Genomic DNA, 18,296 nt, shown 5'->3' with positions numbered 1-18,296 from the left:
AAAGCCAGACCAGGCAGGAAAGTCCATGAGACTCTTCATCTCCAATTAACTACCAAAAAGTAAGAAGTGGTGCTGTGGCTCATATGGCTGAGCACTAGCCTTGAGCTAGTACTCGACGGTGTGCCCTGGGTTCAAGACCAGCACCATCCTCCGCCAAAGTCATCCCATCTATTTTGTAAAGCTTTATCCATTCCATGCTGAATAATCAGCACCTAAGCTCACCAACAGCTTGATTGATCTAGACTGAGGCATTGCACTGAAATAAAAAGAACCTTCCATTTTCTGAGCTTCTGAATCAATAAGACATAAAGGAATGATTGACAACGCAATGGCCTGGTTGACAAAAAGAAACTCTTAACCTTTCAAAATTTCATTTCAATTATTTATTTTGTTTATTGAGGGGTTGGGTGGGTGGTGCAGGGGATTAAACTCAGCTCTTCACATGGCCAGCAACTGCTCTACCACTTGAGACACATTCCCAGTCATTCATTTTTTGTTTTGCTTTTAGTTTGTTTATGATATTGTATCTCATGTTTTTCCCAGGCTGGTTTCCATGCAAGATCCTCCTACCTCGAGAGACACAGGGTAAAAAAAGAGAAATAACTACAAAAGCAATACTTGCAAAACTGTTTGGTGTAAGTGAACTGAACACCAGGGGGGAGGAGGGAAAGGGGGGGAGGGAGGGGGGCATGAGGGACAAGGCAACAAACAGTACAAGAAATGTATCCAATGCCCAACGTATGATACTGTAACCTCTCTGTACGTCAGTTTGATAATAAAAATTTGAGGAAAAAAAAAAAGAAAATAAAAATAAACTCTTGAATCCCAAAGAAATGGCAATACATTTGAAAGAAGGCAGTTCAAACCGTGCCTCATTGAAATTCTGACACAGTGCAACCTCAGGCTACTAAGAATTACTCTTTCTAGCTGAGTCACTCCACTCAGGCTGAGGTTAGTGCATGAATGTAACCGCCTATATGATGGATATATTTCAACAAGTGCTGTTCACTTCCTAGGTCCTTTAAATTAGGCAGCAATGTCTATGGATTTTGCCTGGCATGGAGAACGTTAAATGCAGCCACAATGGAGCAGACATTTCTCAGGATCTATGCTTGCACAGGCAACAGGGAAGAAGTTCTGCCCCACCTCCCCCACCCATTATTCCATCTGTTTCTGAAGGCTCCTCCAGCTTCTGCCCTAACCAGTGCTCCTACTTTCTGCAAGACAGGCTGTTGGTGCTCTTGGAAAGGGCAGGGAATGCGTGCTGTCTGTTTGTCTTTTCCTCTTGTCCTTGTGTCTCTTTCTACTTATCATTTCACCACTGCTGTTTGATTTGAATGTAAAGATAATTAATCCAGTTGAAGTTTTTTGTTCCTTGTTTTCCTTCAAAAATAGATACAAAAATGAGCTGATACATTACTCAGGAATTCCCTATTCAAATGGCATTGCATGCAGCAACATTCAAAGGGCACGTGCATGCAGCAAACTCTGCATGACCACCTAGATAGAAGTGCAGATGGTAAGGATTCATATTTATTGGATCAGTATCTGTGTTTTACCAAGATCCTGGAGTGGTTTCCATACATGCTAAATGGAAGAATGGATTTAGGAGTTTGGGTCTAGGTTGTGTTCAGTTGCCAGTCCTCCAGAGCTCTACTTTACAAATGCAATGCTCTGCTAACTCGAGAACAAATACAAGGTTATCCTTTACCTTCACATTGTCAGTAAGAGTCTAGCTTCTTTGCAAAAAAACAATTCATAAGTAGGTATTAAATTTCAGATCACTTACAGAATCTTTTTGCTCCAAATTAAATATATTCTCTCTAGGATTTAGAATAACATGCACATATTGTCATCTCAGACACCAAAACAAAAATATCTTCTTTTCAATTAAGCTTTTTCGTGTGTGTGTGTGTGTGTGTGTGTGTGTGTGTGTGTGTGTGTGTGTGTCAGTCCTAGAGCTAATTAAGCTCAGTGCCTGGGTATTGTCCCTCAGCTTTTTAGCTCAAGGCAAGTGCTGTAACACTTAAGTCACAGCTCCATTTCTGGCTCTTCTGGTGCTTAATTTGAGATAAGAGTTTCATGGACTTTCTTGCCCAACCTTGCTTCAGCTTCCTGGGCAGCTAGATTAAAGGAGTGAGTCACTGGTGCCCAGCTTCAACTGAGCTTCTTGTTTTGAAAAAAGTGGAGATTCATAAACAATTGTAAGAAAAAAATGCAGAGATCTCATTTATACATTTCTACCAACTTACAAAACTGTGCACAAAATCAAACCAAGAGGTTAACAATGAAAGAGACACAGAACAGATAGTGACCACAGGGTCACTCTTCTTTCCCTTTTATGGGCACACCCAATGCCCCATCTGACTCTGCCACCATCCCTGACCCCTAACAACTAGTAACCAACTCTCAAGAGCTTCAACTTTTATTTAATCATGTCAAGAATGTAAAATGACCATTCTGTTTGCGATTATACAATATGTGACTTTTTGGCATCTTTTTTCACTCCGCGTAGTTCTCTAGATTCATCCAAGTTGTATACTGTATCAATCATTTGTCCCCATTTCCTGCATAGTAATATTCCACAAAACAACAGATCAACAACAGTTTGTGTAACCACCCACTCACTGGAGAACATCTGGGTTGTTTCCAGGTTTTATGTATACTATACAGTGCTTCAGTGAACACCTATATAGAGATTTTTTATTGCCTCTCCTGGAACTCAGGGCCTGGACACTGTCTTGAAATTTTGTTGTTGATTTGTTTTGTTTTGTTGCTGGGTACTATGGTACTTGTATCCTTAATTTTATAATAAACTGTCCAATTTTTTTGCAGAGTAGCTGTTCCCACCTGTAACATATGAGTAACCCAGTTTCTCTGTATTCATCCTAAAACCTGATGTTGTCACTGTTTTGTTTAGGTTTTATTTTTATCCACATAGTAGCTATACAGTAACAATCACTGTGATTTCCGAAGGGCTTTTTCCAAAGGGCTACTGATGTTGAACATCTTTTCATAGGCCTATTTGCTATTTGCATTCTATCTTCAATGAAATGTCCACACTTTTTGCCCATTTTCAAGCTGATTTTAATTTTTCTAGTTGAGTTTTAACAATTTTTAATTTTTTTGGTGGTACTCGGGTTAACTCAGGGCCTCTCACGTCTTAGGAAAGGGATCTACCACTTAAGGAATTATGGCAAAGTGTTCTTTACAAAATCTACATTCCACGTTTTGTCCAATATATTATTTGTAAATACCTTTCTCCAAGCCTATTGCTTGCTCTGCCATCTTCTCAACAACGTCTTCTGAAAAGCAAGTTTTTAATCTTGATAACATCCAATTTATCAGTTTTTCTTTTTTTATGAATGGTGCTTTGGCTGTAAAGTTTTAAAAAGCTTTGCTTTGCACTAGTTCCAGAGACGTTTTCCTTTTCTAAGAGTTGGATAGTCTCATAAAATTAACACACTTGAGTTAATTTTACAGTATGAGATGTAGCCCAACATTCATTTTTTTCTACATCCAGTTGTTCTAGCATCATTTTATGAAACATCTACCTTTCACTCACTGAATTATTTTTATATCTTTGTCAAATATATCTCTGGGTTCTCTATTCTGTTTGACTCGTCTTTCTGTTTATTATTGCAAGAGCACAACACGATTTTGACTATTGTAGCTATACAGTTTTGGATAAAGCAATCCTCCAACTTCCTTTTCAAGATTGTTTTGGCTGTGTCAGGGCCTGTGCTTCCTGCTGAGACTTTAGAATAAAATCTGTTTGCAAAAAAAAAAAAAAAAAAAAAAATCCAGAAGCAGACACAGGTACTGGAGAGACCGAGGTGGGGTGTGTAGGGACCTGTCCTCCATACTTACCTTGTTTGAGATGTCCAAATTGCAGCCTGCCTCACAGAGGGCCACCACAATAGGCACGTTGCCATCTTTGCAGGCCACGTGGAGTGGAGTGTTGCTGTGCCGGTCCTGGAAATCCACAGAACAGCCATGCCCGAGAAGGGCCTTCATGACTTCAACCTGACAGCGCCTCACGGCCAGATGCAGGGCGATGTGTCCATCCTGAAACACACCCAGCTCCATGAGTGCTTTTCATTTGGGCAGCGGGGCTCCTGCCGCCCCATCTCGATGCCACCCCCACCTCTATACCCAGGTGAGGCTTCATTGGCAGCAGGATTGCTACTGCAAAGCCTGCTACAGGTTACTAAGTTATCAGCCTGGTGCTGGTGGCTCACGCCTTCAATCCTAACTACTACAAAGGCTGAGATCTGAAGATCGTGGTTCAAAGCCAGACCAGGCAGGAAAGTCCATGAGACTCCTCATCTCCAATTAACTACCAAAAAGTAAGAAGTGGTGCTGTGGCTCATATGGCAGAGCACTAGCCTTGAGCTAGTACTCGACGGTGTGCCCTGGGTTCAAGACCAGCACCATCCTCCGCCAAAGTCATCCTATCTATTTTGTAAAGCTTTATCCATTCCATGCTGAATAATCAGCACCTAAGCTCACCAACAGCTTGATTGATCTAGACTGAGGCATTGCACTGAAATAAAAAGAACCTTCCATTTTCTGAGCTTCTGAATCAATAAGACATAAAGGAATGATTGACAACGCAATGGCCTGGTTGACAAAAAGAAACTCTTAACCTTTCAAAATTTCATTTTAATTAATTATTTTGTTAATGGAGGGGTTGGGTGGGTGGTGCAGGGGATTAAACTCAGCTCTTCACATGGCCCGCAACTGCTCTACCACTTGAGACACATTCCCAGTCATTCATTTTTTGTTTTGCTTTTAGTTTGTTTATGATATTGTATCTCATGTTTTTCCCAGGCTGGTTTCCATGCAAGATCCTCCTACCTCTGGCTCCCAGCAGCTGGGATAATGGGCATAAGCCACCACCGCGCCTGGCTTGTTTGTTGGAATGATTCTCACTAACTTTTGCCTAGGCTAGTCAAATTGTGATCTTCCTATCTGTTCCTCCAAATAGCTGGGATTGCAGCTGTGCTGCACCATGCTCTGGCCTAAAAACCACTTTTAAAGATATCTGTTCTGAAATACTAAGCACAAGGCCCTATTATTTTATTTTTGAAACAAGAGAAAGTGATAAAATGACAAAGAATAATTTGCATGTAGAAGATACAACCTGCTTTTCCTCTCTGTGCCACACAAGGAACCTGGCAAAACCTTCTACTAATTACAGAGGATGGAGAGACAGGGAAATTCTGAAGCATTTCTGTCTCTTATCTGTGCAAGTCTCTCCATTCAGAACTGAGGCCACAAGCGGTGGGGTCACTGCCTGTGGTGGGGCTCTCATGAGTGGTAGGATCCTAGCAGCAACACTGACCTTAACCTACTGGATACCTCCTAAGCTGTGACAAATAAAATGTCTCCAGACAATTGGGACGGCCAGGTGCCAGTGGCACACATGTATAATCTTAGTTACTCAGGAAGCAAAAATCTGAGGATCACAGTTCAAAGTCAGCCCAGGAATAAAAGTCCAGGGGTCTCTTATCTCTAATTAACCATCCCAAAAGCCAGAAAAGTAGCTGTGGCTTAAGTGGTAGACTAGTAGCCTGAGTAAAAAAGCAGGGAGTGTCCATACCCTGAGTTCAAGCTTCAGTCCTGGCACATGGGTGCACATACACACACAGAACCCTTCCCCCCAATTGAGACAAGACTTCAAAAACCACGTTACTCACGTAACTACAGATTCCCCAATCTAATTAGCTACGGTGACATAATAGACACAGCCTCATTTTAAGTACAAGTTCATCATGAAAACATTTTGCTGAATTTTCCTGGCCAAAACAACTGTTCTGCAAATGACAGACAAACAGGAGTTTGTCTAGCATAACCACCTATTTCTTCGTGAATCTGGAAATAAACACTGTACTGCCAGTTTAAATCTGCACTGAGGAATGTCAGATTCTGTCATTATGGCACCTCCCCTAAAGCCACAAAGGGAACAAAATATCTTGACCAATTCCTCAGTTTGGGTGTATATGCCATGAATATACATGCCTAAACAAAACTAGGAATGTTCACAGACTCTTTGGAACAGAGATAATAGCAATTTGTTGCATTCCAGAGCTTGTTAGCCTAGAGCTGGTAGCTCACACCTACAAACCCTAGCTACTTAGGAGGCAGAGATTGGGAGGATCGTGGTTGGAGGCCAGCCTAGGCAAAAGGTTATGAAACCTCAATCAACCAACAGAGCTATCTATATGCCTGCCTTTCTAGCTACAGCAGGAAGCATAAGTAGGAGGATCAAGATGCTGGCTGGCTCAGGCCAAAAGAGAAGCCCTATCTCAAAAATAAAGCAAAATGAGCTGAAGGTGTGGCTCATGAAGTACCGTGCCTACTTGGTAAACATGAAGCAGTGGAGTACTGCCCCTGACCAAAAAAGTAAAGAATAATGTTTGGTTACCTCCAAGATACAAATTCCCAGATCCCCAGATCACGTCTTACTATGTGTAGCCCACCAGTCACCTTGTCAGAGGCATTGAGGTCAGCTCCGTGTTCAGCCAGACAGTCCACGATGTCATGGTAGCCCCTGGCTGAGGCTGTCAGCAGTGGTGTCTCTCCTTCTCGGTTCTTGACGTTCACATTACAGCCTGCTTCGCAAAGGGATTTGGCCACCGAGTAGTAGCCATGCCACGCAGCACAGTGCAGAGGGGTTTCTTCCTCCTAACCAGACACAAGTGCAGAGAAAAAGAGAGGGCATCCATGGGGAAAAGTACAAGGCAGGGTCAGCCCCACTCAGATCCAGCAGCAAGGTCGGGTCAAGGGTGTGTGGAGAAAGAGATCACCACTAAGTGGGGAAATATTCATCTGAAATATTAACACCAGAGTGAGCCACCGTGATTAAGAACAGGCCCAACAATTTTCCTTCTTTGCTTTCCTTAATACTTAGCGTTGCATGAATTTGACTTTCTCAGCACATTACTGACAAACGACTTCCAGGACTCCAGGGAACCATGGAGCTCAGCTTTTCTAAACAATAGATCCTCCTTGTGGGTAGATTTAGAGCATCTTGCTCGCCAAACTGCCTTCATTTACTTTATCTGAAACTATTAATAGGAGGAGAACATTTCTCTGAGCAAGAATTCTTCTAGCAATGTTCAACCTCCAAAAGATTTCTGCCACAGAAGGAAGATAAAGATGAGTCAGGACACTGAGCAATCAGGATAACTGTGCTCTACTCAGTCAAGGAAACTGCCAGACTGGAGGTCCTCAAGGACCCGGAGGCCTGGATGCTCCCCATCTGCATCAAGAGACCCAATTCTGTCTCTGACAGGTGAGTCAGCATAGTGGCTACAATTGGGTATTCACTTAAGAGAACTTGGAAGAGTTCCCTTGGAAGAGTTTCTGTCGCTTAGTTTCTTCATTGCTTTGTAAAAGTGATCATGGCAGTAACACACCTCAAAGGGATATACAGAGGATTAAGTGAAAGAAGGAAGTGGTTAGAAGAGAACCTAGTAGCAAAACCTGCTCCCTGTCACACAGCATTGGGTGTGAGAACCTGTCCTAACAGTGGATGGCAAGGTTGTTGATCTATCTTGCCTCGTGCTTCTATTTTGTTGCTTAATCAATAGCACAATGCTGGAATTTACTAGTCCATTCATTTCAACAAGCATTTTTGTTTAGTACATAATGAACAGTCAAAATAAGTTAAACAAATGTATCTTAATCTCCACGTTATTTTTTTTTTAAAAAGAACCTAATTGCAAAAGACTCTAGGGTGCCTCCTGCTGCCTGTGTGTGGATGAAGAGCACAGAAGACATGAACCCAGCAGCAGCAGCCATGACCTACCTTGTCCTGGATATTAGGATTAGAGCTGAAGCTGCACAGAAGCTGGACCACATCGGAGTGGCCGTAACGAGCTGCCACGTGGAGGGCTGTCTCTCCAGACTGCAAAAGAAGCAGAGCATTCAGAGTGGATGTGGACGACACAGCACAGGGCTACTCTCCATCTAGCATGGCTGGTTCACATCCTTCTGTTGGCAGGGCATTTTGCCTTCTCCTTCAGGTAACACAAGCAGCCTTGATTTTTGTCTCTCAGTTGTTACTTTTGAGCTCAACTCTACCATAGCCTACTATAGGCTTTCCATCCACAAGTACCTATCAGTGTATCCATCTTCCCTCCACAGAGATAGGGTCTCTTGGACTTTTCTACCCTGGCTGTCTTGGTACTACCATTCTTCTAATCTTAGCCTCTCATAGCTTCAAATAATAGGCATGCACTATGAAGTCCAAGTAGGGGTTGAGAACAAGTGTTTTGAGAACTTCTCTGCCCTGGTTGGCCTTGAACCTTGAACTGCAATTACCCACATTCTCAGTCTTCTGAGTGTTCAGGATTATACGTATGAGTCACTGGTATTATCTGGCTCCCTCCCTCCCTCCCTTCCTCCCTCCCTTCTTTCTGTCCTCTCTCTCTCTCTTTCTTTCTAAAGATACACCAAATAAATTCTGTTTTTACTATTAGGTTCACCAAATGGCAGGAACTTAAATGTACAGTTTGATTTATTAACACGCTTCTTGTGTCTGTGGAGGTTTAGGGATCTGTTTCCCACGTTCTTAGAGATTTTTAAAGAACTTGCTCACACAATCAATTTCTGTTAATGAACAATAAGTTTAACTCCTTTAAGATACTTCAATCTTCTCCAGAAAAAAATGTCAAAATAAACTAACTTAAAGTAGTCAAGCTATTTGATGACCAAATGCCAGAAAACTGCAGTGACAAATGTGTGAACGGGTAACAATCTTAAATGTCTCCTAAAGGCCCATGTGTTGAGTGCTTGGTTCCCTGCCTTTGGTGTTGTCCTAACTTGGAGGTGTGTGGCCTGTGAAGGATGGGGGCAAGTGCATGTCTCTGGCCGTAAAGTTAGTCCCTGGGGCATGCCCTTTGAAGGGATAGTAGAACCCTGGCCACTGCTTTGCCTCCTCCTTGCCTCCCAGATACCATGAAGTAAACAGCTCAATTCCACCATACACTCCAACCCATGGCATTCCAAAAGCAACACAGCCACTGACCGTGAACTAAAACTTCTAGAACAATGAGCCAAAATAAACCTTTCCTCTTTTTTAATTATATCCTCAGTTATTTTGTTACAGTGATAGAAACTATGGTTCAGTATGAATGGTTTAGTGAACGAGCTATGCAATCACGTATGGCCTCCTTGACTAAACATCAGAAATGGGCTGTGGAAGCTGAGAAGTAATCTACAGTTGAATGACTAATGAACGAACAGGTAGGAAGCCTGGCTCGAGTCTGGTTCCATAAATGCCTGTTTCTTTATGAGATTCTGGCATAGACTAAATAAAACAAACACATACTAATGACACTTGATAAGCCTGTAACCTTCCTATGTACCCCAAATCCTTATTTTATGGATCATCTCATTAATCTACTACTGCCAGTAATTTGTAAACCCAAATGATCAGCCCCTGAAAAGAGGATGAGAATGGTAGATGCTTCATAGCATAGGAAGTCTGAAACTCAGAATTTATGTCTCTGTTTCCCTTCCCAATAGAACTCCAAGTACTTGGAGTGCTTGTGTTATGGCAGATAACTCACTACTTGCATTTTACATAACAATCCTGCAGATTTCAACTGAAGGCAGAATTTAATATTAGACCAAGCCACAGGCACAAAGGAACTTCTACCTTAAATTCTCTGCTGGAGGGTTTTATCTTGAATTCTTAAGGTCGTCCTTATTCTTTAGTTCTGGTAGACCAAAACTCAAATGTATCCCTTTACTATTTCCTCTAAAGAGGAGAGGCCTTACCTTGTCTTTCACATCCAGAGGGCATTTGTTCTCATTGAGAAATTTCAGAGTATCCACGTGGCCATGACGAGAGGCCCAGTTGATGGCATTGGATCCACCCTGCAGGAAGCCAACATAGAGTCACATGTCTAGAGAGCCCCAGATGTGAATGTGCATGTCGCTCACAATTGCTACATTTCCATTCCTCAGAGGCCACAAGCCAGAGGAGGTGCTGGTTCTGACAATTGCACCATGGTTGTCAAGGGTGTTGCAACAGGGGAAGCTCAGCACCACGCTTTGCCCTACTACCATGATTGATTGATTAATTGATTGATTTTTGTCAACCATGGGGCTTGAACTCATGACCTTGGCACTATCCCTGAGTTTTTCGGCTCAGGACTAATGCACTACCATTTTGAGCCACAATTCCACTTCTGGTTTTCTGGTGGTGAATGGTAAATAAGAGTGTCATGCACTTTCCTACCTGGGCTGGCCCTTGAAATGTGATCCTCAGAGCTCAGCCTCCTGAGTAGCTAGGATTACAGGCTCTATTTTAATTTACTTTAATAACGTAAAACTGTCATTAAAATTCCTTGGAGAGTCAGTTTTCAGTACCTGCAGGAAATTATTTCTAACATCCGTAAGTGCTAAAGTCCACCCCTCTACTCTATTCTTTTTTGTTTCCTTTCTTTGTTTTAATCTTTAAGTCATTGGACAAAGAGGTTTCAGTTTAACATGTCAGTTTGAGTACAATGCTGTCCCTTCCATTGCTCTCCACCATCTCTCCCAACCCCATCCATCCCCTCAAGTCCATCGGTTCCATTTTTCATGTATGCTCATGTACCTTCAATGCTGTAGTATTTGCATATAACCAGTATACAGTCTCACATATACTTGAAATCAAGTTGAGATTACTCAGAATACTCAACAGGCTGGAAAAATTACTGTATGCTTTACAGTAGAACAAGGAAAACTTTCTCAAGCTTTCTTCCTTAATATTTTCCATCTATAACTGGTTGAATAAATAGGACCCATGTACAGCTTGGGTGACTGTCTTCGGCATAGGCTGGGGGCATAGCTCAAGTGATAGAGTGCTTGTCTAGCAAGTATAAGGCCCTGAGTTCAAATGCCAGTAATACAACAACAATAACAACAAAACCCTCTGGCAGCTGAGAAAAAGATGCTTGTTAATGGTGGTGTTTATACTTCTACAGTGTTCTATACCTCCAAATATGCCAGCCTAATGTGTTGTATAATAAGCATACAGGCAACTGCGTTTCTACTACATTAATCAGACAATGAAAGTCGTTCCAAATGTACATCAAAACTTGTCAAGGAAACTTAATCAGAAAAGAGAACAGTCAGAAGGAGGTACAAAGAGATGCTGATAGGAAGCTGCAGGGCCCACGGCAAGAGAAATGAGAGTCTTTCCCGTAAGTGCCATACTGCACAACTGTCAAAGCGATATACTTTCCTTTATTGGAAACAGAACTGAATTAGGGCATTCTTCCTCCCCCCCCCCATTATCTTTGTGATCAGGAGACATTTAGGAACACATAAAAAAGGAATTTCTTTTTCAATAAATTAGAACTATGACCTTATCCTGGACATCAATCCTCGAGCCTCTCTTAATGAGTAGCTGAGGTATCTGAATATTTCCACAGCCAGCAGCGATGAGTAACGGAGGAGTCCCATGCTGGAAAAGATAAGAAAAAAGTATGATTTTCCCCCCTCAGGTTTAGTACGAAAAGAATAGCCCAAACTATCACCACTGTTCCCACAAATCTCCTGGGTCGCCACAGACAGAGTTGTGACTGTCTGACAGGAGATTAAGCAGCCCCCTTCCTCTTTGGGTTCACAATAAAAAGTGGCATTGTCATTTTGAGGATGGGTCCAAATGTCAGGGGCAGCTGGGCCCAGTGGCACACAACTGTATTCAGGAGGCTGAGATCTGGAGGTCAAAGGTCATAGCCAGGCCTAGCACAAAGCAGAACTGTGGCTCAACTGGTAGATGGGCAGCCCCGCACAGAAAAGTTAAGAGGCAGCTTCCAAGCCCTGAGTTCAGGTCCCAGTATTGGCACACACATACATACATAAAAGAGTCAGGGGTAGCCGTACAGTTGGGGAATAAAGGAAAGCTTTAGATGTAAGAAATCTTTATTTGTAACTCAAGTCAAAATGAAAAGAAAAGGGTTTGGAACCATAGTATGGAAGTTCCAAATGGAAGGGAAGCTGGAATAGCATTCTGGTGATCATCAAAATGGGGAGTTGGAGGTTCACAGTCACTGTGATGATGCACCCACATGTCAGCCCAGGGAGAAGAAGACCCTACCTTGTTGGGTTGGTTAACGTCATAGTTGGACAACGAGCCCAGAAGGTGCTGCAGGCCTGGAACATTGTCATCGTTGATGGCATGGATGATGGCTTTCATGACAAAGGAGTCTTATTCATCCTGAGCCAGACATGGAGAAACACAAACAAAGCATGAGCTTGCTGGCCAAGAGCCTCTTACCGGCATAAGAGAAACGAGTGCACACTTGCTAAAGGCAAAACCTGGAGGAAGTGAGACAGGGGATTCCCCATCTGGGTGGTCATGAAGGGAACTAGAAGGTAACCTTCTGCCCTTTCCATGTGGCAAACCCCCACCACCTCTTGTTTACCTGAGTCTATGTCACCTGCACTGTAACCTAGAGAGCAAACAGCTTTCAGGATTCAGATTTTGAACAATAATAATGAGCAGAATAATGAGCAGTAACCTTTTTTTGTGTTTATCTTAGCAATTTGTTAATATATATAGTTCCAGAAAGCATGTGAAGAAAAAGATAAAGCTGAATAGTGGTGCAGGACTAGAGATATGGGTTCCGGGATAGAATGCCAGCTGAGCAAGCCCAGGGAGTTCAAACCCCAGTATTGACTGCCCTGCTCCCCAAAAACCCACTAAGGAATAAACTAGAAAAAAATTCCCAAACAAATTCATTTCTGGTCTAATCATAGTGATGGCTATTAGTATTTTCAACTAGGAAAAGGTATTCCCAGAACCTGAGCATCTACTTATTACAGTGGAAAAAACTTTGTTGGAATTCTTTCTCCTGAATTCAAACTAACTCCATGAGAGCTCTGATCATTTGTGTGCAAGATGCACATTTAGGAATGCCACAGGTTCTGCTTCTATCACAACCCCAGTCCATAAGTAGGAGTCGTTTATTTGCATGGAGGTGGAAGTCAGGAATCACAGAGCAAACACGGAGGGTGAAATTCAGTGTTGGAGCCCGCCCTGGGGTTAGCAGTGCAGGGCTGGGAAGGAGTCAGCCTCTGGGAGGGGATCCTGCACCTACCTGTCTCTCCTAACCTAAACTTCTCAGTGACATGCATTTCTCCAAACTGATCACTCAGTATGGGTATAGTTTACCATCTTTACTCTCATTATACTGCTTAGATTCATTCATAGCTGTCATCTTTCTCCTGGTTCCAATGCAAAATACGCTTTATACATTACCAAGGAAGCCTTCCACTTCTCCTCCTAGCTTACTTCTCTATGAAATTTTTATTTTTCATCTTTCTAACCTTTTTTACTCCACAAACCTAGTACTGGAGACTTCATGGAGCAGTTACTAGCTTGAGAGGAAAAACAAGAGCAGGTGTGTGCTGACTCGTGCCCTTGCAGGCCCTGATACCACCCAGGAAACACTGGCGATTCAGTTACAGTGCAGGGTGGTTCCCACAGAACCTCCATGCCTGCCTTTTCTGGGGGCCTCTGTGCCTCCCAAGTAAACAAAACACTGTTGTCTGTCAGGGGAAAGCCTCATCAAATTTAGCTATGTCTACTCATATCTGAGGAGCTCATCAGGGATTAGGTTTCCATTTGGGTTGAGAGAAATAGTGGTGCTGTTGTCCAGGCACTGGGCAGTCAGGACCATGTCAGTAAACCAAGTGGGTCTGGCCTCCGCTCTACCATGAGGCTTGGCACTCAGCAGCTGGGCATTTTCCTTCATGCTGGTGGGGGGAAGGGGATGGGGACCACATGGTACTTTGTACCATTATGATCCTCAAAGACCCATGTCAGTGCCACTTGAGAGTACTCATTTAAGTTTATGCAAATTGGAAGGCACTCTTTCCTCTTCTCCTAGCCAGCATGTCTGTTTTCCAGAGGGAGAAAAGAGGGACAGAGAAAGAAAGAAGATGAATGTGTGTATGTGGGGAAGGGGAGAGGGTGTATCTAGGGCATGTTTATAAATTGTGGTGTATATGTTTGGTATGTGGCATGTATATGGCATGCATTGCAGTGTATATGATGTGTAATGTGTGATATGTAGGGTGTGTATGGTGTGTTTGTGTTCTGTAGTATGTGGGTTGTGTATGGTATGTGTGTCTGGTATACGCAAGCTATGTATATATGTGGTATGTATGTAATGCATATGTGGTGTGTGTAGGTGCTGTGTGTGAGTGGTATAGTGTGAATATGTGTGTGGTTTGTGTTTTTGTATGTTGTATGTGACATAGAACAGTGTGGTGTTTGTGTAGTGTGTGTGTCCAGGTAGTCAAGACAGGTAAGAAGGTGGTGGTAGATAAACTGCCAACCAAATCAAGGACAACAAGAAAGGGAAGAAGCTAGAAAGGAGTCAGCACAGACCTGACATTTCCAGGGCTTGAGGTTTTTCTGGATGGTTGAACAAATAAGACAACTTACACTTGGTCAGTCCACAGTACAAAGTAAGTCTGGCTGGAGCAAACAGGTCTGCTTACCAGAGTATCATCGCTGCGGGCCACGCTCATGTTACTTCGGGACAGGAACGACCTGGATAATCTTTGGCACAGGGATATCAAGCGAACGGATTGCTTCAATAAAGAAACAGAAAAGACAGAAAAAGTCAGGTGGGAGGATGTAAAAATAGTCACCTTAGTAGTAGTAACAACACAGCTTTTGACATGTTCCTGAGCACAGCATGCTATCACAGGCCTGTGAACTCGCACCAGGCTGGACTGAATTTGATCAAAGAATAATTGCAAAAGTCTTACAAGTCAATGAAGCTGTGGACTCTTCTGCCTCCATACACTGTTCTCTAGCCTTTGAGGGATTTGATAACACTGTGACAAGCCCTGAATAGGTTTCCTCAGGGGAAATCCAGCATGTTAGGGGAAAGCCCTCTGATCCAGGTAAGGAGTAAAGGGAGAAAAGATGATCATACAAACGCCTACAGCTGTTAGGAAAGCAGTCAGGGACTGCTGCAGGTATCTCCGTATTTTTTTTCTTGTGTGGTACTAGGGCTAGAACTCAAGGCGTCACACTCTCAATGGTTCTTCTACTCAATGCTGGAATTCTACCACTTGAGCCACACATTTACTTCAGGCTTTTTTGTTCTTTTGGGGGGATGCTGGTCCTTGAACTCAGGTCCTGGGTGCCATCCTTGAGCTTCTTTTGCTCGGAGGTCGCATTCTACCATCTAAGACAAAGCTCCACTTCCAGCTTTTTGGAAAGTTTAGATAAGAGTCTCACAGACTTTCCTATCCAAGCTAGCTTTGAACCTCAATTCTCAGACCTCAGCCTCCTGAGTAGCTAGGATTACAGGTGTGTGCAACTAGCACCCAGCTCAGGCTTTTTTTTTTTCCCATTGGAGATTAAAGTCCCATGGGCCTTCTTGCCTAGTTTGGCTTCATGACACAATCCTAGGTCTCATCCTCCTCAATAGCTAGGATTACAGGTGCAAGCACCAATGTCCAGCTTCTGTATTTACTCTTAAAAAGGCAGAAATCATAGTAATGGAGTAAAAGAGAAAGATAGACAGAGCTTATGGTGGGTCTCCTCACATCTTAAGCCTTGCTTTGAGTGTTTCTTTGAGAGTCTAATACTCACAATTTCATGTGTGATTTTTATGTTCGCTGTTGGCCAAGTGGGAAGAAGACGTGGCAAGTATTCACTGTCTTCAGGTTTGAGAAGCCCAAGCTCACCTGAATTTTGATGGCTTTAAGAATATCTGAATCAGTGTCCCAGATAGCCTGTGTAGAAGTACCCACAAGGGAAGTAGGACAGACCACATTGTAAATTCTTCCTGCTAGATTCCACTTCCACACCAACTACTCACATAGGCTAGATTTACAGAACCACTTACACATGCGCAGGTATAAATATATTACCATCTTGTTTGCCCCAAGTAAATTATTTAAAACGTGGCCTATTATATTCAGAAAAAGATTTCACTATCATTTTGTTGGATTGATTTAAAAAACTGCCTTGAGAATTTTTGTGTATGTGTGTGTGCCAGTGCTGGGGCTGGAACTCAGGGCCCTGGGCTAGGCTAAAGCTCTACCATTTGAGCTACAATTCCACTTCTGGCTTTTTGGTAGTAAATTGCATAGAAAAGTCTCACAGACTTTCCTGCCTGGGCTGGCTGTGCATCATAATCCTTAGATATCAGCCTACTGAGTAGTTAGGATTACAGGTGTATGCCACCAGCAACTGGTTCAATTTTTCTTTTCTTTCTGGTTTTTTTTTTTTTTTTTTGGTGCCAGTCTTGGGGCTTGAACTCAGTGCCTGGGTACTATCCCTGAGATATTCTGTTAAAGGCTAGTACTTACTCTACCAATAGAGCTACAGATTTTTTGGTGGTTATTTGGAGATAGGAACCTCATGGACTTTACTATCCAGGTTGGCTTCAAACTGTGATTCTCAATTGCTCTTGAATTGCTGGGATTACAAGTGTAAATGACTGGTACCGGCTCAATTCTAAGTTGTAATCAACACATATACTCATATAACTACCATAGCTATCAACACATGCAGTAGTAGGGAATACTTTTAATGAAAGAAAATGCAAATGTACATTGGATAGAATGAATAAAGAGGAATAAAATATAATTTTGGTTTCTCTTCAAAAATAAAATCACAGTGCACAAGATTACGAGGTGAATTTCTGAAACTTAGAAGCACACTTTTTGAATTGTCAATATCAGAAGAGATGAGCCGTGTTCAGACAGATTTTTTGCCAAAGAAAGAGACGGATTCCTTTTTTCCCAATCTTACTTTCCATTTTTTCCGGGCTGCAAACTTCTTGAATTTCTCCATGTTGACTGCTGATGCTTTTCTACTAAGTGCTTGTTGTGTATCTTTAGGCTGAAATGGAAGTTCAAGGGGAAAAAAATGAGAGTTCTCTCCTTATAGAAATGGGTTATCTGACAACTTTCCCAATTCTCTCATTACTCCCATAGGCTTACACAGTTAACCTTCCTAAAATAGCATACCAAGCTGGGAAAACACGCAAGATCTAGAAACCTAGCCTCAGCAGGCTGACTTTAACAACTAGGGGTGTGATATCATGCATAAACACTGAATCTTCTTGGGGAAGAAGTTGAGCTGGCAGCCAAATTAAATTATAGCTTTCCACACTGATAGTTTGGGAATGGAAGACTCACTTGGATATCATTAAGTAGTTTGGAGCTGGGAAGGTTCTCAGGGATGTGTAAATACTGGCTTTCCAGTAGTATTCTAATTCCTGTTGCTGCATCTTGTGTGAAAGATATACTAGCCTTGAGAGGAGCTCAGGCAACTGTTGGGAACTCACCAAAGTAAAGAGACCTTTCCTTGCCCCAAACCTACTTCTATGAGGCCCATTTATGGGCTCCATGATTTTGATTTGTACCTATCACATTCCATGTTATAGTTTCAATCTTTAGTGTTCCTCAAAGACTCGTTCTAAAGGCTGGGTGGCGAGTATTTGGTTGTTCTGGGAGCTCGACCAACCTTGAAGAGGTGGAGCTTAGCAGAAAGAATTTAGGTCACTGGGGGAATGAATTCCTTTGAAAGGGATGATAAGACTTTGGTTTCTCCCCCCACCCTTAAGTGCTGATATTAGGGCTTGAATTAGGGTGCTGTCCCTAAGATCTTTCACTTGAAGCTAGTGCTCTGTTACTTGAGCCACACCTCTACTTCTGGCATTTTTCTGGGTATCTGGCCTTAAGTATCTCAAGGAATTTCCTGCCTAGACTGGCTTTGAATTGTGATCCTCAGATCTCAGTCTCTTGAGTAGCTAGGATTACAGGTGTGAACCACTGGCGCTTGGCTTTTCTCTCTCTTTCTGGTCCATTACTGTCACGATGTAAGCATCTTAGCTCCAATTTACTCTCCCTGCCATGAGGTCTTGCTTTGCCACATGCTGCAAAACAATGAAGGAGCTAACCGTAAACTGAAATGTCTGAAAATGTGAGCTGAAAGAATCACTCTTAAAAGCTTATCATCACCAAGTGTCCCACACCTGTAAATCCTACCTACTCAGAAGGCTGAGATCTGAGGATTGTGGTTCAAAGCCAGCCTTGGCAGGAAAGTCTATGAGACTTTTATGTCCAAGCAACCAACAGAAAACTGGAAGTAGACCTGTGGCTCAAAGTGGTAGAGCATTAGCCTTGAGCAAAAGAGCTCAAGGACAGCGCCCGGGCCCTGAATTCAAGCCCCATGACCAACCAAAACAAAACAAACAAAAGCTTATTATCTTAGTGTTTTGTTACACTGAAAGAAAACACACATGTCCCCAGCC

At 42.6% G+C, this 18,296-nt stretch overlaps 1 pseudogene; it reads right to left on the bottom strand.

The window, feature by feature from the left end:
- Positions 1–18,296, bottom strand: part of LOC125339648 — a 260,868-nt pseudogene that overhangs the window by 238,578 nt on the left and 3,994 nt on the right.

Source organism: Perognathus longimembris, chromosome 1 (assembly GCF_023159225.1).
Source record: "Perognathus longimembris pacificus isolate PPM17 chromosome 1, ASM2315922v1, whole genome shotgun sequence".
NCBI lineage: Eukaryota > Metazoa > Chordata > Mammalia > Rodentia > Heteromyidae > Perognathus > Perognathus longimembris.
The sequence above is the reverse complement of the archived record's forward strand: the minus strand, read 5'-3'. Positions and strand labels throughout refer to the sequence as shown.